The 27,807-nt window shown below is 38.2% G+C and overlaps 1 protein-coding gene and 1 long non-coding RNA gene across 14 annotated transcripts in view; both read left to right on the top strand.

Annotated features, from left to right (window-relative positions):
- The window catches only part of LOC138183380 (CUGBP Elav-like family member 2), a 351,437-nt gene that overhangs the window by 74,415 nt on the left and 249,215 nt on the right, over nucleotides 1-27,807 (top strand). The gene's annotated exons all lie outside the window — the stretch shown is intronic.
- LOC138183401 (uncharacterized) lies at nucleotides 22,979-26,830 on the top strand. The gene is made up of 4 exons (XR_011174055.1): nucleotides 22,979-24,394; nucleotides 24,510-25,014; nucleotides 25,537-26,538; nucleotides 26,587-26,830. It is a non-coding gene; the product is annotated as an uncharacterized LOC138183401 (long non-coding RNA).

Here is a 27,807-nt window from a genome sequence, read left to right as displayed (position 1 = left end):
GACGCGAGCGTCGCTATTATAACGCTGTTCGTCGGTACCAATCATTTGCAGTTGAAGTTCGGCCAAGTTTCGATATATCAGGGTTACTTCTCAATGAGGCGAAGCCAATACGAGCCGCCAAAAGGGCGGGAGTTGCGCGTCCCCGGCTTAATTAAGAATTAATAGTCGGTCCTACCATAACAAATTGGCGGTGCTTTCACGTACAACGTACTCGTACCCACACGCTATTTTTCCGACACCACTAATCCTCTTGCTTTCCCTGATCTAATTTAACTTAATTCGCATGTGCGTGTATCTTTGTGTTTTTACACGCATTGTATATGCTGTTGTACGTTGAACGCGTGTTTTCAGAGAATTAACGGTTTATTTCGTATTGGTTTTTGTTTGTAGGAGATAGTTTGTGCCGTTAAAATAGAGGAAAAACATCCTGCTTAAAGTCCCTTTTAGATAAAACGTAAAAACTTACATATTCGTAACAACGAGAAAGCAAGCTGGTATAAATGCCTGTATCTTTTACCTGAAATATGAATTTTATTTCTACCTTTACATAACTTATCTCTTTTCCACTCTTATAATTACTTGTGAAAGTCTTTTTTTAAATTATTTTCTGAACATTTTATTGCATCCTTTTATTGTATTTTGTTAAAATGTTTGTTAATTCACGAAATAAAAATTAGACAGTCATCGAATCGTTTCTGACTAACAACAGTGTTATTTATAGTTAACCAAATGGTACAGAAGAAAATGATGTGAATTTCTAGCATGCATTTCTGTTGAAGAGTAATAAAGCACTTATCTTACGCAAAGTGACGCAACACGAAGACTGTTTACTCGATTTGAATGCGCAAGCACTCAGAGCGAGGAAAGACTACGCAAAACGGTTGCGTAATCTATTTGTCTATGAAAGAACTATTGCACGAAATAGTTATTTTGTTTCACACTCACCAGATTTCTAGCTGCGAAAATGAACGAGCACGCGTTAACCCTGTATGTTGTGTGCCTCTCGTGAGTTTTCCACATCTCAACGCACGACGGAGGTACTCAAGATGATCAAAGTTATCGCGTCACCCTGTAGATAGGTATGTTCCATGTACCCTTCTCAAACATTATTTACTCGCCGAAAGAAGCATCTGGACCATAAATAAGGTAGTTTCCGTTTATTTCAAAGCAAAGAACGTAATGTTAACAAATCGTTAAAAGTTCAATTAAAGATTGTTTTATTTTGATTAATTTTATATTATGGTTATAAAATTTTAAATATTAATAAAAACACTTGTACAAGGCAACAGTATACCAAACATAGATAGTATTATCGACGAAATAACGAATATGATCGCGATTGCTATTCGGTTGAAAAAAAAACAGAACAAAAAAAAGTTCGAATATTATATCAGAGCATCGGTCGTTTAATACCGTACGGTTTTATTTATCTTTAACAAAATTACACAAAAACGCCGTTACGATAAATCGGCGTACCGTGTACATTTTCATTTGTTCGTAAATAATACGTGCTCGTTTTTCCCATATTTCCCCGGGCGGAACGTGATCAACGGCAATCCGATAGATAGAGTCACAAAAATGATTTCAATTTCACGTTTCGGCTTTATCAACGCTGCAGTTACGATTTCTAATCGAAACTATAATTCTAATTGTAAAAAGCGATTTCGTTTGTCCTCGTAGCGAAAGAATGCTTATCGTTGGACGGATGGATATGAGCGTGTATTCGTCATTTAATATTTGGTACGTATCCCAGTTTGACGATGAAAAGCGAAACAAAATAAAACGGTCGCGATGAAAACAAATTTTATAAGAATTTCCATCAAGCTTTAAATCAATGACGGAATGCGAGAGTACCCCAGCTTCGCGTACATTTGTTCACGTATATACATCGTTGGTGTACTTTGATCAAAGAATGCAGAAGAGGGGATAGGATGTTCTACATTCTACGTTTTACGAGAAATACGAGAGGAAACAAAATATAATATATGTATATTCGTTTTTGGCACACAGAATTAAAGGAAGATCTATATAATTAAAGGAAGTTATTTATTTCGTGGTTTTACGCAGTGGATCGTATGAAGAAAATGTTTAAAGTTACACAAAGATATTATAATCACAAAGTGTTACCTAATTTTTCCACTACTACAGTAACGAACTTTGTCCAGTGTTCTTGTCCTTCGAATAAAACATACAGGCCACAAAAGCTTTATTTCTCTCGAGAAAATGTTTATCGGTCTATATTTAGCTTATACGTGGCTGTACTTGTACATTTCGTATATCATGATGCTTGACGATCACCTCTCGTCAGGCAATCTTCGCAATAAGGAACGAGTCTTATGGAGAGAGATGATTAATCAAGGAGAAAGACAAAGTGGCAGCGCGGCGGCGGAGGGAAACGTTGCTTTATAAGAGGCAATTCGTCGCAGGCGTGACGCATTAAAGGCTCAATCTCCGCTCGTGCCTTGTGTTTAAACGAAAAAAAAAAAAAAAAGAAAGGGGAAGGCAAGAAACGGAGAGAACTGTTTTCTTCGTTGCTTCAAACCCCCATCCCACCCCTTTTAGTTTAACGCGTTATTTCAAGCTGGCGTTCCGTCGCAACGGTCCTCTGCTATTGGCGGCATAGAAAAATGCTTTGTCGTTAGGATGAATAACCAAAAGTAAGAGAAAGACAAAGGAGGAGGCGTTCTGGCTTATGAAGGGTAATTCGTGGCAGCCGCGTCACGGTGGCGAACCTTCGAGTCATTCCCTACCTTGAACGAGGAAGCGATCTCGCGCCATTTTTACCATTTCTTATGCTGCTTCGAGACTTTTACTGCTCGCAGGCTCGTAAAATTATTTTGACTCGAGTCGTGAACCGATTGAAGTCTTTGCGGGAATGGTATAACGAGGCCACAGCAAACCCAAACTTTAACGAGATCTATGTCTAGATTTACGTTCTGTTGCGTTACGATTCTATCAGTGGATTTTTTAGGGTTGAAAAAAATCGAAGTTTCATGCTTTTTCTAGTTTTGCAAATAACAAACCAATGACGATTTAATACATTTTCTGAATTCGATCAGTTTCATCCGAATCGCTAAAGATCGAATTAAGAAAAATAGAACACAGTGGAACAAAATATGCGACATTCCTAGCATAAGAAATACGCAGAATATCTCATAAATTTCGTTTACTACGTTCACCCTTAGAAAAGTGACTCCTCTTTTCCTCTATTTTCGTTAGCCCTCTCTCTCTCTCTCTCTCTCTCTCTCTTTCTCACTCTCTCTCTCTTTCTCTCTTTCTCTCTTTCTCGCACTGTTTCGTTCGCTTCGAAGCAGGGTTAAGATTATTTACGGAGAAAGGAACGCTTCAAAAATTCATAGAGAAATGGTCGCGCAAGCACGCTCGCCTCTCATATCCGTCGTAAAACGAATACCGTATACACATGGCCGACGAAAAACGCGATTCGATCGACGCGCAAACAACGCTGGCCATCCACCGTTGATCCGGAAATTGGATCTGCCAATAAACTACCTGTGGAAATAATTTTTTTTCACCTCCTTTTTTTTCTCCTCTTGCTCTCACGCCAATGTCACTCAGGACTGCAATGTTTGCAATCCGCAAGCTCCGCTTGCCGACTCCGCGCGCTCATGCAATCGAGGATCAAGCGTTTTGCACGAGAAGCGACACACACCGCTCTTTGTCTTTTTTTTAATTTTAATTTCATTTCTATTTCTTCGTCGGTTGATTCATTATTTAGTAGTATGCCTTAAAGAATGCCATTTTATTGAGAAAGAATTTTATTGAGAAACATTTTAACGAATAACGGCGGTAGATAGAAATCAGTAAATGAGTTAATTGGTCAAACCTTTACGACGTGTTTCGTTTATCTTGAATTCTTTTATATTATAAATCCTATTATAAATATTACATACTCTTATACCAATATTTTGTTAAATAACCGACTAACAATATATTATTAGCCTCTAATATATTCTCGAGTCCCCAATGGGGAATACATTCATATTCGTTCGAAAAAGCAACCAGTACGATTACGCTCGCTTCGCGTTGTCTGCCCTCAAATGACAATGAATAAGTTTCAAAAACTCGCGAAGGAGGGATGATTAAGCGTTTTAAAAGATCGTGGGGAATTACGTATTCTGGTTGATGGTCGGAGGGTGTCGCGCAATAGTCGACAGAAGCGTGGGCTCCGTAGTTCGTGAATTGAATCGAGATTAAAATTGCTATTCGCGATCGACCATTCCTAAGGCGAGGGGATGAAAAATCGTACAAAAATATACAGCAGAATGCTCTCAAGAAATCGGCTTGGTCGAGATTTTTGGATTCTAGCCGATGACTTCCATTTCGCATTGAATTGGAGACTCGAACGGTCAAAGAAATTTAGGGGTCGTATGACTTCACACTCATTTATGGTGACACACTTTATGGAGAATAATTATAGTTTTCCTAAATCGCGTTAAAAGATGAATCGGAACTCGTACGATCTAAAAGCGGATCAACTATTAATCTTTTTAGCGCGTGTAATTCGTATTATTCCATATTAGATATTAATATTTAATAAAAAATATTTCTTAGTAATGTGAGTGTGTGTGTGTCGAATGCATTCGTGCAAAAAAACAGATTACATAATTTACAAAACACCGTCGAATTAAATTCGTGCACTTTTAAAATAAATTACATAATCACGTTTCGATTAACCCTCCATTAAATTTTATAGATCGTAGATGAAACCTTTGAAAGATTTTTCCTTCGATAATATCTCATTACGATTAGTAATATCAGTAGTAACAAGTAAGATCTTAGTCAGAAGAATTAAATCGAAATTTTCGATTACAAATCAAATAATTAAGAAACGTTTCCCTTCGTTAGTATATAGTGTATTTATTCTAATCGTATACATTTTTTTGTATCAGATTGGTAATCCTAGATTCATTTTTCAATGTACTCTTGTAAAGTATCTATAAAATAATAACCAACGTAAAACATCCAGTCATAGATTAAATGTCAGACATTAAATTCCATGAAATTATACGTATGAATCGTTTCGAGATCGTATTTTTTCCATGAATGATGAACACCTCGTTCACGGTTTTGTGTAACACAGAGGATAACGTTTCTATTCTATACGAGCTTCACCCAACAATAAGGGATAATGAAGATCGTTGTGGATACTGTATCATCGCTTACGACATACCTTTTGTTGAACAAACAATAGCTAACTGCGAGACGTTGAAAGTATCCAAGAACACAGTTTATTAATGACACGTTGCGAAATATTCTATTATACATTTTTACGGTATTTCTTTTATACAGAACATTTTTTTAACGTAAATTTATTATGTAACTGAGAATCCCCATTTTCCTTCATATCATCCGCAATAATTTGTTCAAGGCTTTCAAAACCTTTTCCATTTTCTGATAGATTATCATAATGGAACACAGGTTATGTAAATTATTCTCAAAAATGTTGCTTATGAAAACTACGTGAGAATGTTTCGTGATATTCTCATTGCTTGCATAGCGTATTCAGGCAAGAAATCCGTTATAAAAATTTCAATATATCGTTTGAAATTGACATGTTTGAAAAAAGAGAGCAAAGGTATATAGATTTTTAGAATTTGCTCATTTCGGAAGACTTAATAAACACGGAAGAAGTGATTGGGCGATACCGTTTTGTATTTGCGGAGGCAATTTCCGGATCGCAGGTGGATGTCGCAGGCGTGACGACAGCTGGCCACCTTTCACCGTGAAATACAGCGGCACGCCACTATTTATGATAACGAATGCCCCACGATCGCCGCTCGTCGATACGACAGGTCTGTATCGAGCAACGTTTCGCGGAAAAATTTGTTGTCGGTTTCACCGTGAAAAACTAGGATGCGTTTCGTTTGCTGTTGCTGGATCGGCTGCTCGTTTGTCGTGAAGGATAGAAATTGTTTGTGCGCGAATTAAAATTCGATCGATGCGTTTTAACTTGTCAGGAAAACTGTGACAGGTGCGGAGTTACGTTACCGCTATACACGTCACTGCTATCGTCCGTTCATAATTATTACGCTTCTTGGTTCTATAATTGAAATGTAATAATGAGTTATGATAGATTATTAGAAAAACGATCGATAAAATTAAAATAAATAACAATTTCTTAACAATTTTAAAAACTTTGTAGCAAACTGACGATATTTTGCCGTATATATATGTAATATCAAAAAAAGGGGGAGGGCATACGCTTGGTCCATCATATATTTAAGTTCGAGTTTCTCGGGATAGTATAATGCAGTGCCGCAGACAGATTGTCGTATAGGATCGGCGAAATGCATACAATGTAGCGACCAGCGTACAGTTCCAGAAACGTCGATTCGCCTTCGGTCCGTTTTTTTCACATACACAAGGAAGGTGCATACGCGATCATAGGCGCGAACGGTGGCGTGACTCGAGCGTAGTGGGGGGTCGTCTCTGAGAGAAGACAAAAGAGATCGAAGGGCGGGCAGTACCATTTTGAGGAGTCGGAGAGTGCAAATCAAGAAGTGAGAGTGTTGCCAGCGTGTCGTGAGTGTGTGGTCCGCGTGAGGGAGAGAGAGAGAGAGCGTTGGATCCGTTGTGACGAGAGTTACAAATTAACTATGCGTTGTCTAGACCATAATACGTTATTGTGATAAATTAACATCTGTACAATCCATTCATCGTAAATAAATCATCATTGTAATATTATATTTACGATACTACATATATATAATTTGGTTCCACGATGGATACGAGAATCGCTTGACTACAACTCTATAATTTCAAGCCTAGTTTCAGGGAAGCTCAGCCGCGGACTTGAACTCCACAAATCTGTATTTTCTGTCAGTGCGAACGGGAACGGGGCTTAAAGTCGCGCGTAATACACGGGACGCGGAAAAGACATCGCAGCGTATTAACTCTCCTTATCAAAATGCACGGCGCGCGCGCCGGAACGCGGCTACTCTTCGCGAAAGCGTTCTCTGTGTCGCGACCAAGCAAAAATGAGAATACTTCGAATTAAAGCGAAACCATCCTACTATCCGACTACTCTGCATCATCCTGGACCGCTAAATATTTGCCAGATTAACATTTCCGCGGCCGCACCTGGAATGAAATGGCCTCGCGTTTCTCTATTATTTTATCCTACCAGCAATTACACTTGCCGCAATTTTTAATGCACCCGTGACAGGACTTTGCTCTCGCTTACGATATCTTGTCTTTTGTCACTCTGCATATTTTACCATTCGTATTCCTCCCCTAGCTTCGTCACCAAATACGTAATTATTCGAAGAGGAGTGAGAATTCTTGCGTCGATGATTTATTTAAAAATCGAGATTTTTCGGTGTGAATAGTGGTTTGTGATCGCACGCGAAATTATTCATCAAGCAAAAATAAAATATTAGTATAAAAGAATATTAATTTCCATATTAAATGCATTTAGGTTCTAGGATTATCGCAAGGTAAGGCAAAAATTGTCAATGTAAATATATTTCTTGTTTACGTCGATCATTTACGTTTGCCATTTTGTCTTCTCACGTTACGATTCGTTGCAAGAACGATCTACAACGAGATTCGTCTCGTCATTACGAAAAAGAACCTCTGTCCTTTACGTTCTCGTATTTTTATCAAATAGTCGAGCGCACCGTTAGTTTCGCTGATTTCACGTTCGTCAGCCGTAAATTTACATTTTTCCCATGATTGTCATCAATTCGAGGAACGAAAGGAGGAAGAAGGAAAGCAAGAGAGCGCGTAGCTGGAACGTCTTTAACGGCGTCGCGGTTGCAGTCGCAGCGTCGTCTGCACCAGACGTCGCGTCGTTCTATTGAATGTATAATTCAAATTTCGTGGTATGAATAATGTGCAATGATGCAGCCGTCGGATAGTGGTGGGAAGGAATGGAGAACGACGGATCGAGACGAGAGCGACAGAGAGAGAGAGAAAGAGAGAGAGTTTAGCCCGCCGCGCGAGGGTAACGTAATAAATAATAGAGGCGGGGTCGTCCGTTTCTCAGTCACCCCTCAACAAGCATCTCGCCGTTGAAATATTCAGGGGTTGTAATGGCCTGGAACTCGCTGCCATTCTCTCCAATCCACCTGTCGTTCGAGCTGTGAGTTTGAGTGTTGTTTCGACCTTTGCTCTTTCTTCGATCGTTGTCGATCATCTATTTCGCGTTTGGAAATGTAACTATCCTTGAGGAAATTTGCAAGTAGCATATTCTTAATATATTTCTACATACATAATTTTTTAAGATTTAAAAATCGAAAAGCACCCTAATGCGAGTTATTTTTATAGGAAATTCGGATCTTATTTCTACCTTTGATACGCTGCTTCTATCGAAATTGTATAAATTGATATTCTGAAACTGTATCGAAAATGATATCTGTTATATATTTGCTATACCTATTTCTGAGAATATTCTGCTTTCTATCCATAGGATAAGCTACCTAATTTACATTTTGGGTCACATTTACCTTTCCGTGGATAGGGTCCCCATCGAGAATAGAATAACTCTCTTTTTACGTTGCGACGTAGAATTCCTGTATTTGCTAAGAGAGCTAAATTATACTAATTGTCGACCCAACTTAAATTCCAAATAGGACGGAAATAATATGTTGGAGGAAACATCGTAAAAAAGATATTCGAACGTATCTAGATTAAATTGTATCCTGTGAGAAACGAGCGACTACTCGGATACTTTCGAGCAGTAGCGTATGTATAAACAATCTCTCCTATTAGTTTCGCTCAATTTCGAAATTATTTGGCGACAAGTTCGTTAGTCGACAGGAATATTGGTACGCACGGCAAGAAAATCCTGTTATAAATAGCTGGAGGGAGAATCGAACATGAACACGCGTCGATCGATCACGTTTTGCACATCGGTGTTTCACGTACCTAAAACAAACCTTCGCTTGGTTTAAGTTTCTTCTCGGGAATCTTTTCTTTTCTGTGGCGAAGTTTATACCGTTCAATCACCTGCAGCGCCTACAGCCACGACCTTTCATCGAAATTCTTCACTGAAAGTGCACAGAGTGAAAGAGAGAAAGAGAGAGAGTGAGAGGGGTGGGGATGGAAGACGAAAAAGAAGGTGCAGCGACTACCCAACTTCCGTACGTTTGCAGCGGAGCTTAATCTCGCCGAAAGGTCTCGAGCGAATGAAGAATTCCGCCTTTGAGAGCGATCTGAAAATTCTAGAGAACCTTCGCGATACGATAAGCATCTCGCGGCGATAAATTCATCGCGGGACCCATTTGCTTTTCTACGGTACAGTTCGAACCATGCTGAACTAAAGTCGAGACTATTTTTGCTCTTCCTTCACGAGGAAAATGAAATTATGTATTTTGGTAACGCTATTCGGTTGATTTTATCGAGTTGATGCGAAATGAACGATGACGTAAAGAAGTCGTTCTCGAAGTCACACACATATAGAAATCAGTTATAGCGATCGGAAATTTCAGACTTTGTAGTTTCAAATTTATGTATATTCGTGTCCACTTAGATTTAATATACACAGTGTTCTCATTAATCAATCTCTTCAAACTTTCAAATTAGAAACTTACATAAAAAGTTTCTATCGACTCTTTAACTTCTGTTTTATGTAAAGAATTTTTTAAGATAACTCCTAATCGAAAGGCTGCGAGAAAAACTTTATAAAATTCATGAATCTTACTATACCTTGCTGATAAAAATTCTAATAAAAAGGTAAAAATTCCTCTTTAAAACTTCGTTCGTTCTTTCTTGAAAATCTATTATTTACGAACTTAATCGCTAGAAACTAGGATAAGGTGAATATCCTGTATTCCGTATCAAACTTCTACAAATGGCAGTATCTCTTTTCATTGTACCACGAATTTCTTGCAAGTTGCAAATATGTATCGTATTTTCTTTCTCGTATGTGAGACGACTACCATAGAAAATAAATCGTCGCGAAAAAATAGTCCATGTCACAGTTGGCATTATTATGCATCACTTTGAAACGTAATTCGTGACACTGAATCATTCTTTGCGCGCCGATGTTGCGTTATGATTCAACGATTAAATATTTCAGGGATTTCAACGCAGGATGATTTTCATCCTCACGCGCCTCTGTCATCTTTGATGGATATTATCCGCGCTGAACTTTTTAACCAGAGGAATTTCAATCTTTTTGCTGTCAATTTTTCTCTCGCGTTATTACTTTCCTGACCCCTTTCCCCCGTCCCCTCCATTACGTCGTATCTGTCTTTTCTGCAATTTGTATGCGCGTTTCTTCTACCACATTTTACTTTCGTTTTATATTATTACACGTCGGTGAAGAGACAAATGACAAAACATAAAAGATTAAATGGCAATCCTAAATAAACCTGCACGGGGTTAATAACGCTACGTGACATAAAAAAGCGAAAACTTTCGTATACTGTGTGTCTATAAGAAGAGCCATAATTTCGTGTAACATCCGAATACTGATTTCCAACATTCGATTTGATCGTTCTTTTTTTTTTGAAAAGAAACTTTTAGACCTTTTGGTATAATGTGTATTGAATTTGCGACGTTGCGATTATACGAAGACACATCGGTGGTATTATTTAAAATTTATTACGCCATTCGTTCCATGAATCTTTGCATGAATCAAATATCATGTATTTCAGAAACGCTTTTTTTCTGTTTCATGCTAAATGTATTTCATCCGATTACCCTTCAAGTTATAAGGAACGGAGTCGTATTTGGTTGTCTCTAATATGGTTGTCTCTTTTATCCATTTACGTTTCCTTTGATGTTGATTTTCATTTTTATGCAGTAAATAATTCTTTGCTCCTCCTCTTTATTTGCTAATTCTTTGTACGTACGTTAATTCGCAATAAGTTTGTTATGCATCGTTTTTTCTTTGGCGATGTTTTTTGCATATGAAATGAAAATATCGTAATGTCTAACGTAGACAAGGATATGCATAGACGGTAATCTGTCTCCTCGATCAAAATTTCTGACGTATTAATATCGTAAATGAGTCGAAATCCTCGTAATTTCAACTTTCTTAAAAGCGATCAAAAATATAATGGAGGAAAGAAGAGGGGAGAAAGAATTTAGTTCAATTAATAAGTAACCACTAAAATTCTAAAGTTTCATCCCTTCGAATTCGGTGAATCGATCACGGCAAGTGCTTTGACACGCTTGACATCGTTGGGAAAGAGATAGGTTAGTTTCTATGATAAATAGACGCGGAGCGACATTAATCCAAAACCCAGGGAGAGCGGTTTCTAGGTGACAATGATAGAACTGCCAACCCGAGCTACCTCTTCCTACTGCAGCCTAGAGACATAAGCTCTTAAAATATGGCACGATCATTAAACTATTTTCTGACGGAATCGATTTACGATTATGTATTGCCACGTTGCTTACTAAGCGCCAGAATCGCTGCCCCCTCGTTTTTCTTTCAAGACCTTCGTCTTTCGAAAGAATCGCGTCCGTGTAAAAACAAGAATGTATTTTGATGTTTATAGGGCGGTAGAAATTACATTGTCGAAATTAATGTAGGGTATTAGTGTTAAAATTTTTGGAGGGTACTCGTGGTTCTTACGTTGGTTTTTGCATGGAAACTGGGTCACGTAGCCTATTACAATATTTCACGGAGGAACATTCCGAGGATGGAGTTCTGTTTTACTCTGACTGATATAAATTTGGAGAACAAAATGGAATTTTCTCTGTTTTGTTGTACATATATAGCAAGATTCTTATTTAATGCAAGCAATTAATATTGCTTTGTGGTAATTCGTCGTAACAAATGACATACATTTTGCTAACGTTAGATTACTTATTACTGTAGATTGTTCTACTATCTTCCTTGATTGTCAAAGTATTAATTTCAGACACTTGTTCAAATGATAGAATGCTAGAATAGCGAATGTTTAGATAATGAAAAGACTAAGTAGTTTTAATAACAATTACGTTGCGTGTGTGTGATTCTTTTAAAATATAAATAGACAACACGTCATTTTGCGGAGAATTCAATATCTCGAAAGGTTATTGTAGCAGCGAATTAAATAATTGGTAAGATTAGTACATATTAATTCTAATTGCTAATTTTTATAATAGCTATTATTCGTATTTCTTTGTAGAATTTCTTCCGAGGTTCTCTTAATTTTCAAGTAACACACGTTTTATACGATTCATTGTTTTCCGTAAACAATAGCAGTAGAAGACGTAGAACTCAAGATAGATGTTTCAAATATCCGTTGAAATGCTCGTGTAAATTGATTTTTACTCTCTTAAATGCAACTGGATAAAAATCACTGGAGAGAACAATAATAGAACTGTACGATTAAATCGAAAATGAATCAAAGACTTAAAAAAAGAGGAAGATCTGTGGGACAAGGATATTTGATACATTGCCTTGTACGAACCGTATAATAGTAATACATCCGTACATTGATATTAAATTCCTTTCCGGAACAAGATATCAACAATTATTAAACGTGAAAAGAAAGAAGGGGTCGGTGACAGGAGGAGGTCCCAGTTGTTGGATGAGTGGTCACCCTCGGTCGCCCTTGCTGACGCAGCGTGAAGAGGCAACGACGATCAACGGTCGAATGGAATTAAAGCAACGAAAGTATGATTGGACAGTGGCCAGCTGGCCGTATAATTGAGCATCGTCTCCCCCCCCCCTCCCGGACATACATTGCTGTCTCGATCGACAAAGCGACACGCGCGACGCGCATAAATCAGAACAATTAGTTGCGCGCTCGTACTTCACAGTCCCGTGAAAATGTCGTGGCGCATTTACCGCGTGCGAACTTTACGCGTGTCTCCTACGAAATTCGTGTTTTATAAATTACCCATAAATTTCATTCTGACCGCCGCCCCTTTGCTTATCTTCCGATTCATCACGTTTCAGTCGATTTTTCGGTAATTATCTATGCGCAGAAATTCTTTTGCGAGGACAAAAAACGATAAAAACCAGATAACTTTGAGAGCTGCTATCATTTAACAAATTCCGAGTCTATGGGAGCAATTGCTAAAGCCTGCGTTATTTTCATATACATTACCATGTGTGTAGGTAATCGAATACGAAAAACGTATCGAATGATATTCTTTGCGATTAGTATAAAGTTCCGAAGGATACCAAACCAACATAATAAATTACGTTAGTAACAACTCAAGTTGTGACGTGAATTAGGAATGTAGCCAAAACGTCAGTAATTATTATGTTGTAACATAAATTGGATCGATTTAATTGGCTGTAAATTTATCCGCGTACGATATCCAGACGTTTTAGAGAATATGTAAAACAATCTCTGCGTGCATGTGGTTATTTATCAATTTTTTTAAACAGATGTTTTATTCGTGGTCAATTCTGATATTCCCGAATATCGCAATTAAATAAATGCCAAAGTATCTACTAAATAAATGCATTTCTAAAAAAATATCTACAGAAGCTCTTTCACGTGCAAAGTACTATAAAAGTAAAGGGAAATTAAAGAAAGACGCGAAAAGTGGTTTTAATTAAGATGTTCCCAACATGAATATGTATGGTGTGTCTCTCGAATAACGGACCCATGCGTAAATTATAGCGGTTAAATAAACGCTACGCTTCTTAGTCTTGTTAGTTGACAGATGTTATATTTGCTAAACCGAGTACGATAATGATCTAAAATCAAGCAGTAAGTTTTCAACGATACCTAAAACTGACATCGACAAAACGAAAGTAATCCCGGAGCGAATTCAGGGACAAAGGTATATGGCGATTTAACCACGTGTCAAAATATATCTAATGGAATTGAAAAGTCCCTCGATCGGGTTCTCCGCGAGAACGTTACGCTCCAGGACGTTAAGTGACCTGTCGCGTAAATGCGGTAGACGATGAAACTGTTATTTGACGAGCTGTATCAACGTAAACCGCTGGATCTCTGTCGCCCTCGTTTCCACTGGGAATCAGACGAGTTTGCTCAGTACATGCCGAATGCGCGTACGATGTTGATCGTTTGCCAGACTACTAGAAATTATCATCCCCCGAATATACCCGGTGCATAAACGATCGTCGACTGTACGTGCGTTTACCGATGTTACGCATCAGCGAAAATAGCTTTGGACAGGTCGCTGTGTTTGCTACTCTTATTTAAACACGCAGCCCTTTTTTTGCTTAATCACATTTCTTTTCTCCTCCATTTTCCAGCGTCTTCTCGTACTTCTTTCTTCTCATGCACGACACATTAACCCTTCGATACTAAAACTTAACCTAATCGTGAAATTTTACATAGTACGTGTAACCTTTCGATTTAACTTCAATCTGTCGTGAATCAGTTGCTCTAAGTTTATCTACAGAAGTGTGAAGAGGAAAAGAAATGGTAGCAGATATACTAAAAACTACAAATATATCAAAAATAGACTTAAGAAGTCTTATCTTGTGAAATCTACCTTAAGAAATCTTTCACTTACTATCATAAGTACTATACTACTACAAACACCAAAGATACACGAGTACTAAAATACGTCGTCTTTGAAAAGAAGAACCTCGAAGAAAAGTATCAAAAGAGATATATAACGCCATACAGCGTTAAGCCATATAGCGTCTATAACGCTATGAGAAGTAGACATACTCGTGTACCTATACGTATATTTTAAATTTTATTTTACTTTCGTGTTACTATGCTATTATATAATATTTCTCGAGAATAATTTTTTGATATCTTTCATTCTTCGCGAGATATTCGAGTATTCAGTCAAAACAGACATATTGTATATTAAATTATCCTCGCTGATTGTAAAGAAACAAACGAATAGCCACTCATATAATAGCCTAATAACCCAATATCGACGTTCGATTCGCTAAACACGAAACATCTCGTGATCTATGCATACAATGACCATCAACAGAAAAATGCTCGTATACCATGCACCAACCGAATCAGCATAAGCTATCAACGTGTTCATACGTCCATGCCTGTCGCTATCTATCGCTAGCGTTGGGATCAAGTGTATTGCAAGCAAGTTTGAATCTAATTGTAAAGTTTCGTATGTCTCGCGAATAAGTACTTTGAGAAAAAGGCGATTTTAATTGTAAGATTAGATGTAACAGGTTCGAATATTTTTAATAGAAGTAGCTCGATGAACGAGAGATGGATAAGTTACTTTATAAACGTACAGTGGCGGACAAAAGGAAATCCGATATTAATACTTGTATGTATGAATACCAGTAACCTCCGTGTTAGACATTTTTTATTACGTTAGCGATAGTTATCTATATTGGAATATTATATCTATTCCTTTATAGGAAATGAAATATCATCTCTTCGGAGATAATGGTCGAATCTGGTAATTGCAAACTTTTATACCGGCATCGACTTGGATTCGCGATTGCGTATTGAACTTGATCCCATCGCTATCCATCGAACGTGGTCTAAGTTTAGTCGTCGTTCACGCGGTCATCCGTCACTCGAAATTGGCAGATCGCAGTCACGGTGCGATTCTCGTACGGTCAATTACGTAAACAGGTCCGACGTGGCAGAACGGCTCGGCGTCGCGACGGAAATATTTGGCCGGTAATAACGCATAGCGTGCTTCCTCGGGTGGTCACCCGCGTTTTCGGCTCCACCCGTTCTGCGCTACAGCGATAACTTTCGCAATTACACGAATATGCACGGAGTGAAATGCCGCGCGTACCATGAGATTTTGAAATCTATCCAACCTCGCTACTACCGTTAAACGGATTGAAATAAGGGTGGTTTTGTACTTTCGCTCCGTATCTGACAATGAAATAATAAGCGGTGGATGCGTCGAGTTAGTCGTGAAATCGTGCATAATCTTTTCCTCTGCCCTTTAGAATTTATGAGATTCTTCTACTGGAAATTGTCGGATACTTCCGATACTCGTACATTTTTATCGTTGCTATTTATAATCGTTTAATTCAACTTACTTTCACTCGGTCATCGTGCGAATTGAGTTTAAGCACTTTCGATAATCGATAATTAAGTATATAGAAATAAATTAGCAACTGACAATCTCTGACGCGTTTACGCAATTTAAGCAACCAGCAGAAGATTGTCCACGGATTGAAGGAGATCGATAAGAGACTGTCGACATCTCGTGCAGCCCCAAAAGTCCCATAGTAATCATGTGGCGTGAGGCGTAGTCGTTAGAAGAGCTTTGTGGTATAAGCGAAAGCCGGTGGAGGTTGTGAAATTAGGGGGCAATTCCCCCAGTGCTTTCGGTTCAACTTCCACTGGGAGGTACCTGGTTCTCTCTGCCCCAGAACCAACCAACAACCACCAGCCGGCATGCACGCGCCGTCCGAAAGTACCGGCTTCGAGACAGTCGTATCTATGCGAATCGAATGCTAACGAGCGCAAAATTGCGACCACGCTCCACGCTCGACCCTGTGACAGAAATTTTAAACGCCACGTGGGATAACCAGGCTTACGCGTGGTCGGAAATTACGGCGAACTCGCTGTATGGACGAAATAAGCTTTGCATTGTAATCGTTATTGGCGATCGTTTGAAGGGGATCAAGTAAATAAGTTATTGGTACAGGTTTTTAGGAAATATCGGTGTAATTTTAGGTTCGCGACAGCATAGAAAGAAAGTTATTCCAAAATTCCATCAATCCCAATTTCAGTGATTTTATGATTAAACTCGCGAATAATTTGAAGCGGAAGTTGCTGGAAATTAAATTAGATTTTGTCAAATTATACACTTAAAACACTTTTTACTTCGGGTTTCTCTCTTGAGATCATCCAGCAAGAGATTTTATGATAGGTATTACATATCGTTCGTACGCGATAAGAGTGACACATTGCTATGATCTAAATAGATGTGACATAAAGCTATCCAGGAATTCTAGTTTATGACGTTATTCGACGATAAACTGATTTAAGGCGTCGCGTCGCGTCGAGGCTTTCGTGATCACACTAAAAAATAATTTACGTAAATATTTACATTATGTATTGGACTTTAAAATCATAATTCGTTTATTCGCTCGATTTTACACGTGATAATTACACAACAATATACAACAACGTAATTATTTTCTAACTTCAGTTTCTAAGTTAATGAAGTATTTTTCATCCGTTTCAGCGTTCAACCTCTACAAATCTGAGATCCTTATTTTGTAGCACTGTATAATTTCATTGCTACGTTGCAACGACATTCTCCTTCGAATCAGAGAGCCATGGCGATTAAGCGCACGTAGGACGCGATGACGGTGCAACGATAACGGCCGATCATTCGCTCACGGTTTTATGATTAATTCCTTATCGGTCTGTCTTTCCTTTGTCAGCTCGAAATCGTCGATTCCTCGTGACTAAAGTTTATTTTCCGTACTCTCATTGTGCTCTCCTGTCGTTACCACTGGTACGAGGGCGCACCGTATATTTCGCCGTGTGTTTTTGCATCCATTTAGATGGCAATCGTGGTCAGAGACATTTTATTGCGACCGATCACGAAGTTCAACCCTATGTTCTCTCCGGTTTTCCGCGTAATCCTCGCGTTTCCACCGTGTCCTCAAACGCGCACACGCAAAGCTGTATTAACGACTTCCTTCTACGATTCTCTCGTGGCAATGTTGGATAGGCAGGAATTGAAGAGCTTACTTCGAATCCATCTTAAATCCGACGAACGCGAATTCGAGAGGATCCTCTTGTTACTACGCACCTTTATTAAGAGTATTGCTCGAAGAAATAACGGTGCTTGTAGCATATTATCGACTCGAATAAAGAGAGAAACGAAAGGGATATTGTGCTGTTGATAAAATAATGGAGTGCTGAGATGATTAACATAATTATGATTTGTAATAATGTACGTATAATACAAAGAGACAAAACGAGTGGAGGTTATTATTTTCAAGAATGATTCGTTTAAAAAAGACGAGTATCTTTCCTTTTCGTGTGCTTGCCTTACGAAAACTTCTAAAGAAAGTAAATTAACCGCATGTACATGCCAATGTGTAGCACCTAATTGGAAACTAACGATCGGCAGTTACTCTGGTACCACTAGCAATCTCTCTATACGCCGGTACACCCCTGAATGCGTAATCATTCAAGCGCATGTGATCCCACTGGTCCTGCTGGATTCTCGGTGCCCTGATAGGTGATTAAATTTAAATTTGTCTTAGCTGAACAAACCTCGATCTATCATACGCAGCGGGGACGAGTAATGAAAAATGAGTTTGTCATCCGAGATAACGGGTATTTAGGCTGTGTTGTATGAAATTCCAGTTTCGCTACTACAGTTTGTCGATCTAGCTTTTTCCTACGGACTTAAGATAGCGTTGAATCGCTTCTCTACGAACCGTGATTGAGTACCGGATCGAGAATATATTTTCGTAATCCTGAAACAGCGCTATTCCTCTATTAATAAACGATAATTTCATTTTTATTAACTTTTATGGAATCTTATCATCTATCTTATCGTAAATACGATTGTAAGGAGTTGCATAAAGATTAGGAACAGATCCATTAAAAGGGAAAAAGTATCGTAGGATCATTAGATTCGACCTTGATTCAGAGTAATTGGCAGATATTCGTTTGATCGTTGCTTTGCAAGATTCAACTATCTTATCACAAGGTAAGATAAAGAAAGACAAGATTGTTCGACAATGAACGCGATAACTATCGTAGGAGAAAAATAGGGAAAATAATCTAATCGACGAATACAGTATCCTTGTAGCCATAAGAGATTTAACTAGTTATGTTTTCGACGGAATAAAGACAGATCCAAGTGCAATTTTCCTTGAACAGATTGTAATATGTCTATCGTGGAATAAAAATAAAATTTCTAAGGATTAGGAGAGAAATAAGTCGAGAAGAGTAAAGTACAGGAAACGATATTATTATATCGGTGATTCAAAAAGTAAACAACTAAAAGCGACAACTATCCAGCGATACAACGCGATAAGTTTGTCGAAATTCACTCGTCACCTTCCAATTTCTTATCTTTTATCGATTATCCATTAAACCTACGGTTACAACCAATTGAAGGAGGTGGTCGATTTTATGGTTCCTCCCCTTTGGCCCATTACAATACGTCAGGAATTGAACAGGGCGATTCGCGCGTTGTGTCCTCGTAAAATTCCGAGCACATTTAGCTGGGCGAATAGCCTTCGTGGATAAAATCCACGAGAACGATGATCTGTTTGGCCGGTCGAACGAGGGAAGAATGGAGTCTAGAGGGAACGAGGAAAAAATGTATAGGAATTATCGGCGTTGACGTACCAACGATTTTGCGCGGTCATTCAATAACTTCGCCTAGAGGCAACCTGCGTGATACATTTTCGGATGGAGCGGCATATGGCGCACCAACTGCTCTCTGTACGAGACGATAAGATAACGGTCGTGCATTCGTTCTTATCAAAGATGTCTATATTGAACCGTGAGATAAAGCACGGCTTTTTTCTGGGGTTCACGATGGGAACCTATCAATTTTTCTTTCGCTCCTGCGATGGTGGGACAGCAAGCAAATGGAATTTTGTATTATTCGATGGAAAATGGGAACGTATCTCGAAAGGGGACTTCGGAAATTGTATTTTGTTTCGAATGTAAAAGCTGGAAAAGGCGTTTTAACGTTAATATCGAAAGATAAAAGACCTTAACAATAAGATACAATGTTGGGCAGCCTGAAGTTCAAATAAAAATGATGTCTTTTAGATAGATCGAACGCACGAAAGAATTTCGCAAGCGCCATTTTCGAACGTTGAAATAGACAGGCGAAAATACTCGCTCGACAGCCCGTCCTTTTGATTTCGCTGATTGAAATTCTGAGTATTGCGACCTGTATCGATTGAACGAACGACATTTTTGGCACGACTCACCGCAACTGTACTATTTTCATATTTAAGATCTTGGCTTTTCCACGAATCGTTTAATCATCATCTGCACGCTCTTCGTCGAATCTACATATAGATTGTATTTTAGGATATAATCGAATGGGGGAAAAGGATTTTTATTACCACACTTTTCTAACGCTCTTCTCATTCGAGTACCTTAAATATTGAACGAAGTAGATAATAACGTTCCGTTCGAGTTAAATATTCAACGTTCATAGAAATATTAAATATGAATAATTGGCATGTATGCGTGGGGCAACGATCTTACTTCGTCTTTTCTTTTAAAAGTCGTATCTTTTTCTTCTCTCTTTAGTTCCTCAATGTCAAAAAAAAGGGGAAGTGGTGTAAATATTTGAACGATTCTCCTCCGTTCGTTCTCTTTACATTTTCTTCTTAGCTTCTCTGCGTCGCAAAAAGAAAGGAATTAGGTTAAATATTTGGAAGATAAAATTTATTTACATTCTATATCGTTAACGGAGGTTACCTTATTAACTCTTTCCGCAAGGGCAAATCTGCACGACAAAATGACGAAGAAGTAAAATAAGTTATCTGTTGAGAAAGTTACATTGCATTATAGAGGGTCGATACACCTGTACTTACGCGTGTCTTTCAGAAAATCGTTCACAAAATCGTTTCAGAAACTCATCGTTAACTAAAATCTTGTAAAAAGGAAGATAAACAAAGGTGACACGAAACGTTATCTTTATTCAGCGATTCGTTTCGCAGGAAGCGATATGAATAATAAGGCACGGAAAATGTGGAGAATCGTGATCCCACGTGAGATCTCTGGTGGAAGCGTGTCCTGGTCGAGATGTAAAAATATTTCTTGATAACATTGTCGTGACGGAATTTTTCGCTCGATTGCGGTTCTCCGCTTCGCGATTTCGCGGCTCGTCGCTACGACGACGACGACAACGACAACGACAACGACGAACGGGAATACCATTACCGGCGAATAAAGAACCGAGGCTAGACGTTATAACAGCATCGCTGGAGCTGCGCCTCCGGTTCCTTCGAGGGCTCTCCCGGGAACTCTAACGATGTTGCGCCGCGAAAAAGAAATTCGAGCAGTTCCGGTGCTGATATACACGTATACGAAGAACCTTCGCAGAAATACCGAGCCAAATATGCTTTTAAGAACGCAGATGCTCTTGCATAGCGGGGATATTCTTAATGCCTTTGTAAACCCGTCTCTCCCGTTCACGTGTCCATTTTTATTCTTCACCCTTACCTTCTTTCTTTCGCTTTCTCGATCTTCCGCTGAGTTATCTCGTTCTTAGATGTTGGCGCTCGTTGTCTCTGAAGAACTTCGCTGCTTCGATCCTTTAGTTTAATAGACAAAATTTCGTTACTAAGACATATCTGATTCGCTTTTACGTTATATATAATATAACATTAATTAGTATCATTATCTAACTTCTTTGATTCTCAAGTACGCTATGTGAAAATCATTCAATCTTAAATAGCTTAATGATATCTTCCTCGTGTTTTTTTGTTCGTTTACTTTTTGAAGCAATCGACGATGAAAGTAACGATAATTCGATAAGGTTGAAACGTTATTATGAAAAGTGATGTACGCGTCACCGGTGAACATGGTGAGAAGAACAGTTACGACACGGTTGACAACGTGGCAAGATAATCGAATAACCGGTGCACCGTAGCACCCTTGTTCCCGGTGCAACTGAGCTCACCTGTGTACGTGCCAGACTTTCTTCTAAAGAGCGAGACAGAGGGGGAGGGAGGGGGGAAAGAGAGAGAGAAGTTTCATGGCAATTATCTGCCCGCGTCTTAACTCGCGGTATTACACTTTCAGCTCTAGCGACGCTGCTTTCCTCGAGGAGGCGGTCTTTTCCGGTATGCGCCAACTATGAGTTGCATCGCGATGCGAACACCAAGTAATTCATTCGTACAAATTTCGATTACGAGAGGGTGAAATGTTCGTAGTTGGTGTCAACACAAAAAGAACAATTTCGCTGCGATGTTTAATACACATGTTGTTCTAGGTTCCACTAGCTATGTAACGAAAAGTAAAAAATCAAATTGTAAGATATACGGTAGGCTACTTTCGAAATAAGAACGTAATCCCCTTTAAAAATCTCTGCGCTATCGCGTAAGATATTCCCTCTTCTATAATTAGCCAGCCAATGCTCATTATTTCTCATGCATGACGCTTCGTTATTTTCGAACTAATTAAAATTCGCTGTTGTTGCGTCGCAAATTCTCCATTATCAGGAATACAGTTTCATTCGCATCGAACCCCGTTCCGGAATACGCGGGAGACGCGTAAGCGCGCGGCCGTAGTCCCGTTCGATTTTAATTTCCTGACTACTTTTTAACGACTATGTACAGAGTAAAAGAGTAAAAAGAGAGTAAAAAAAGAGTAGAACAAAAAGGGAATATACTCGCGAGGCGAAGATTACTGTTGATATATTCGATCGCTGGTTTATTGCATTTCTGTATATTTGGCAAATAACTCAGTATTAATATTGCTCCTAATAACTCAATATTAAGCCTTATGGACCTTTTAACTCTTGAAAGTCGACTGTACCAAACGACTTGGTAGGAATGCGAATGACACGTCACGGCGTGTCGTGCGTGCTGGAGTATCGCGCCGCTGGCTCATATTACGTTATATTACGATACTGATTATCAAAACGTTAGTCCCGGCGTGTTTGAATGGAAATTTCCAGCGCCAGAGTTATCAATGATCAAACATCGATAAAAGTCGACTCGAGGTACGATGTGTTCGTCGGTCATACAGCAGAGAAACGACGAGTATAAATCTCCTTCGGACGTAGAAGGCTGCTTTTACGTAGGTGCGAATTATCGAATTGCCTATGAACATAAAACGAAAAATGGTTGAAAACTGAGCTTTTATCAGAGAGAAATTACAGGTTGTCTCACTTGTCCATATAGTAGCTTCTAACTACTTTTGGAATGTGAAAGATTAGTAATATCAACTGTTTTCAAGCAATTATTCTATCGTTGCAAATTGCAAAAGATTTAAGTTAAGTTTTATGTTCCACCAATCGTTTGTATTACGCGTACTAGGAATAAATTAGATAGTATAATTGATGCTTCGCGTGATTTTCATCCTTTTTCGCTTGATGGAAACAGTATTTTCAAAAATATAATAATATTCTTTTAAACGAATGTGGAGAGAAATTTGTCAGTATATCCTACACCTAATGAAAATGAATACTCTTGTATCTTGATAATTTATAGTCCAATGCGACAAGATTCTGATCAATTTGGATAAAAGATGTTATTATTCATAATGGAAAGAGGATAATGAATATTCCCATTATAAGGATGGAAAGTTATAAAATTTATCGCAGAATGTGACAGTTTCAATCGTTGGGAAGATTGCATGTGAATTGCATTGTTCATTAATGTGCTCCAATTCAAGCGGAAACATACGGCGATGAATAGTCAGCATTCATTTCTGAGGTATACGTAATACTAATACGCTTTAAATTGTTACCGTTTCAGCATTTTTTCAGTCTATGAGAATATTATACTGTACGAATAAAAAAAAACTTGGTAAATGCTTCGCGGTACTATTGTGCTATGTTCGACATATTTCAAAAGGTTTATATGTAAAAGAAACGAATAACCGTTCGCTCGTTCAATGTCTCCCATTAGAAATATCCATAATAGGGCAATTATTTTGCCAACTAATTCATATCATGCATGACTTTTCCCCTACACGAGGAACGTATGTGACGTTCATTAGCGTTATCATTTTGTCCCATTATGAAACTGATTGACGCAGCAAAAATACGGACGCAGCAAAAATACGGACACACCAAAAAATAATAAATTAGATGGAGCGGCAGGTATCGAAATTTTAATAAATTCATTGGAAGGGGGTGAGGAGGTAGGGATTGGATGGGACACGTCGCATAGATTTCAAGTTGACAAGTGGTGCGCCGGTATCAATTTCTAATTAATTCCCCGCGGTACGTCATTAACGTAAATTAAACGTTTCGTTTGCCGTGCCGCTGACTCGCTCTTTATTGAAAGATCGTTAAATGCTCGATGAATTATCGTTCCGGAAATTTTGTCGGACGAGTGGGGTCTGTACCGACGAAAGTGCCGCCCTAAATCATTAATGGAATATTCGGTGACCACTGGCCGGTACGAGTAAATGGCAATTACTGCTTTACGCTTCGTGGCCTGGCTTCGAGTAATTTTACTCCCTGGAAATTGGACGTGATACGATCCAACTATGTATGTACACCAACTATGCCCGAACACATTCGCGAGGATTGCCCGCGAGTTTCCACTTTCCCCTCGTATCTTCTTGTTTTCTTTTTCCTTCGTTTTTCCTGTTTTTTTCTTTTTCCCTTCTCTTTTTTATCTTTCGTTTTTTCTTTTTCTTTCTTCTTTTTTTTTTTTCGGTCCTGACAGTTATTTCGAAAATTAAGGTGCATGGATGGTATCCTGGGTATAATGGCGTCGTTAAAATTTTATCGTCGCTTGTCTTTTACGGGGGAATCGGTTTAAGGCTACTGGGAATTAGAGAAGTGTACGAGGGGTGTTAATTAAAGCGGTGAAAGATGTAAGAGGAAATATTATGTCGTGGTGTAATGCTTCACTTATGACGATGTAAGAATGTAATATACTATGAAATATATTATATTAATACTGTAATACTTATACTATATTACTGAGGGCAAAAAAATTCCTCTTGTATATTGATTAATAAAAATTTCTGTTTCAGGTAAGTAACCTGGAATTGTATTTAAATCATGAAATCAGCAAAATCGTAGTGGTAAGTCAACTGAACATTTTAATCGCAAACATAATACGATATCGAGCAATATATTTATTCAATAGAAATGTCAGTATATAATAGAGCAATTCGATAATAGACGTTTAAGAAATCTTATCAACTAATAGACGTTAAATATATACATATAAGTTGAATGCATTATGTACCTGGTTATAAAATATATCTAAATTGGACGAGAGATTAAAAAGAGCAGAATACGTATCTCTGGCAAAAGATAACTTTACAGATTTTCTCGACGACTGTAACTAACTATAGAAAGTTCTGCGACTAAAAGTATATGTTACGACCTCTCAACTAGGTGACGATCAGTCATGTTGTAACTGTTTGGTTGAGGTCGCAAACCTTGAACGATATTAACGTTCAAGGTGGAGAGAAATTAAAGGATTTTTGTATTTATAGATTTTATTTGGAGTGTTTAGTATTGTTGAAAATTGTGGATCTTTGAAGACGAAATAATGTTATAGGAACACTAAATTTACACTAACGATTCATATTAAAATAGTAATATATTTATTTCATGGACGATTCCTTATATATTCATCGATACATACTTGCACGCGTCTCAGCACTTTCTTCCATTGTTTGGGGCCCGGTGTATCGCTTACACCGGTTCCCGGACCCCTCTCGATCACAGCCGGGACGGTCATCGTGGAGGTTTTAGTCGGTTGGAGTCCGGCACTACCACGCCGCTTTTCCCCAGAAGCGACCTGGTGTCCGTGCGGATTTCCTCCACGTTAATAAAAAAAAAAAAAAAGCACTTTCTTCCATACCCGACTCTTAACCGACTCTTTACCGACTGACTAGTTTACAGTCATCTGTTTTTTTTGGGGGGGAGGGGCGCCGCGCACACACATACCTCCACACACCGACACTCACATACAAGTATCTCTACTACGCATTTGACCCAGTCCAGCACAGAAAATTACACATATCTCAACAAGTATAAACGTAAGAGTATGGAAAGTAAGTAATAGAGTTTAAATATGGACGAGCGCGTGATGAGTCTTTTTCTCTCGAAGAGCCTGGTGTTTATGTTCTAAATGTCAGTGTAGAGGGTGTGTTGTCGTCAACGTTTCCTGCGAAATGGGAGTCTGTGTCTGTTCAGTCCTGTGACTGTCGAACTGTCGTTGGCGTCTCGCATGTGGTGCGTTTTGTGCGTACCTGGCCTAGGATGCGGAGCATAACGTCTAGTTAACGACATCGTCCTTGGTCTGTTGTCGAGTTCTCATCTGGTCGAAGTTGACACGTCGTTTGCTGTTGAGCGGATCCGTCGAGCGCTTAACACTAGATTTACGGGACCTGTCAATTTAACGGATTTCAAACTTGGAAATGAAATACCATTTTGCATCGTAAATTAATCATTTCATCCAAAGAATTTATACACACAATTATTTTATGTCTGGTTGTGTAACTAGCGTTTTCGAATTGATAATTGACAGACACATAATGGAGCACATAAAAGATTGCACTGAAACCGAGGCACATCGAGTTTTGAAAAAGGACGTGACAATCACAGTTGCTGAGTTACGTAGTTTTCTAGAAATTCTATATGCCCGGGGCGCATATGAAGCGAGATCATTGAAAGCTTCCGAAAGATTACAAACAGATAAATTTGCGCTGATATCCGAAATATGGAACAGATTTATAAGTAATAGCCAGGCTTGTTATAAGCCTTATGAAAATATCTCAATGGATGAATAATTATTTTCAACGAAAGCCCGATGCCTCATAAATTTGGCATTAAGTTTTGGTTAGCAGTTGACGTCCAAACAAAATATATTTTGAATGGTTTCTCTTATATGGGGAAAGATGAAACTCGATGCTCAAAATCGTTGGGCGAGTTTGTAACATTAAAATTAGCCGAACCATATTTAAACGAGGCAGAAATATAACGACAGATAATTTCTTTACAAGCATCCGGCTATCTAAAAAATTATTTGCAGAAAAAACAACCCTGGTTGGGACCATTCGATCGAACAAAAGAGAACTGTCAAAACCAGCGAAGGAGAAAAAGGACAAAATGACTTTGTTTTCCTCACATTTATGTAAATCAGAAAACTGCACGCTTACTGTGTATAAAAGTAAACCTAACGTAAAAGTCTTCCCTCTAAACACCAAACATACAGGTGTACAAGTAGAAGACAATTGTAAACGTGTTCCAGAAATCATTACTTTTTATAATAAAACAAAGTTTGGCGTGGATCGTTGTTGTGGTGTGTCGTTGACCAGATGACACGCAAATATAGTGTGAAAGCTTTAAACCTTTAAGCTTTTTTCAATATTTTAGATTTGGCAGCGATAAACGCGTGGATATTATGTAAAGAGTACACCGGATCGAAAATATCCAGAAAGGAGTTCATATTCTGTTTAGCCGAGGAATTAGCTGGAGAAAACAAGAAGAACATTTACCAAAGATCAGATGCTTCATTTCTGTCACCTTCAACGTCAGGAGTGCGAAGAAGTTGTGGGCAAGTGGGTTACTGCAAAAAGAAAATAGAAGCAATAATTGTTGTATATATTGCAAAAAGATCGTATGCGGAAAATGCACAAACAAAATTCAGTATATTTGTAAAAAATGTGCTCAATAAATATGATTACCCTATACCGTTAATATTATTGTTATCATTTCCGTGATAATTTAAAAAAAAACTTTTTACTTATTAATAATTTATTTAAACGCGAAGCCTAATATTGTTCAATTCAGACTTAATTTGAATAAATCGATTTTTTAAAGAAAATGCGTATTTTCGTTTTCGTCAATTTGACGGGAGTTCGTAGAGATAGGTATATAAGAAACACCCGTAAACCTAGTGTTAAGATACTAATTAACTCTTCTCGACGTGATCCGAGTTGTAAACTTTATAATGCGTAATGGGGGAAATTCCAACTTCTCAAAAAATAGCAGATGTTTGTCCGTACCGTAAACTGAGGACAACTCTAAATCCTGAACAGTATACAAACTGTAAAATTCTAATGCATTTGCAAGAAATAGCAATTTTTAAACCGTATTAAATTTACTTGATACCTTAATTGTCATATTAAAATTGTCAAATCATTTTACGATTTTACATAGGTATGCAGAATTCAAAGTTCTACGCTTTAATATTCTCAGATCAGTTTCATCGGATTATTCTTAAGCTTTTCCCAAATTGCACAGGTAAAAATTTTAGTATTTGCCTTTAAATGAATAACATTCTTTTCGTAAAAGGAAGATAGATTCTACGAC

The sequence above is a fragment of the Bombus flavifrons genome, chromosome 9 (assembly GCF_040668555.2).
Source record: "Bombus flavifrons isolate JBK064 chromosome 9, iyBomFlav1_principal, whole genome shotgun sequence".
NCBI lineage: Eukaryota > Metazoa > Arthropoda > Insecta > Hymenoptera > Apidae > Bombus > Bombus flavifrons.
This window is presented reverse-complemented; position numbering and strand designations above follow the sequence as displayed.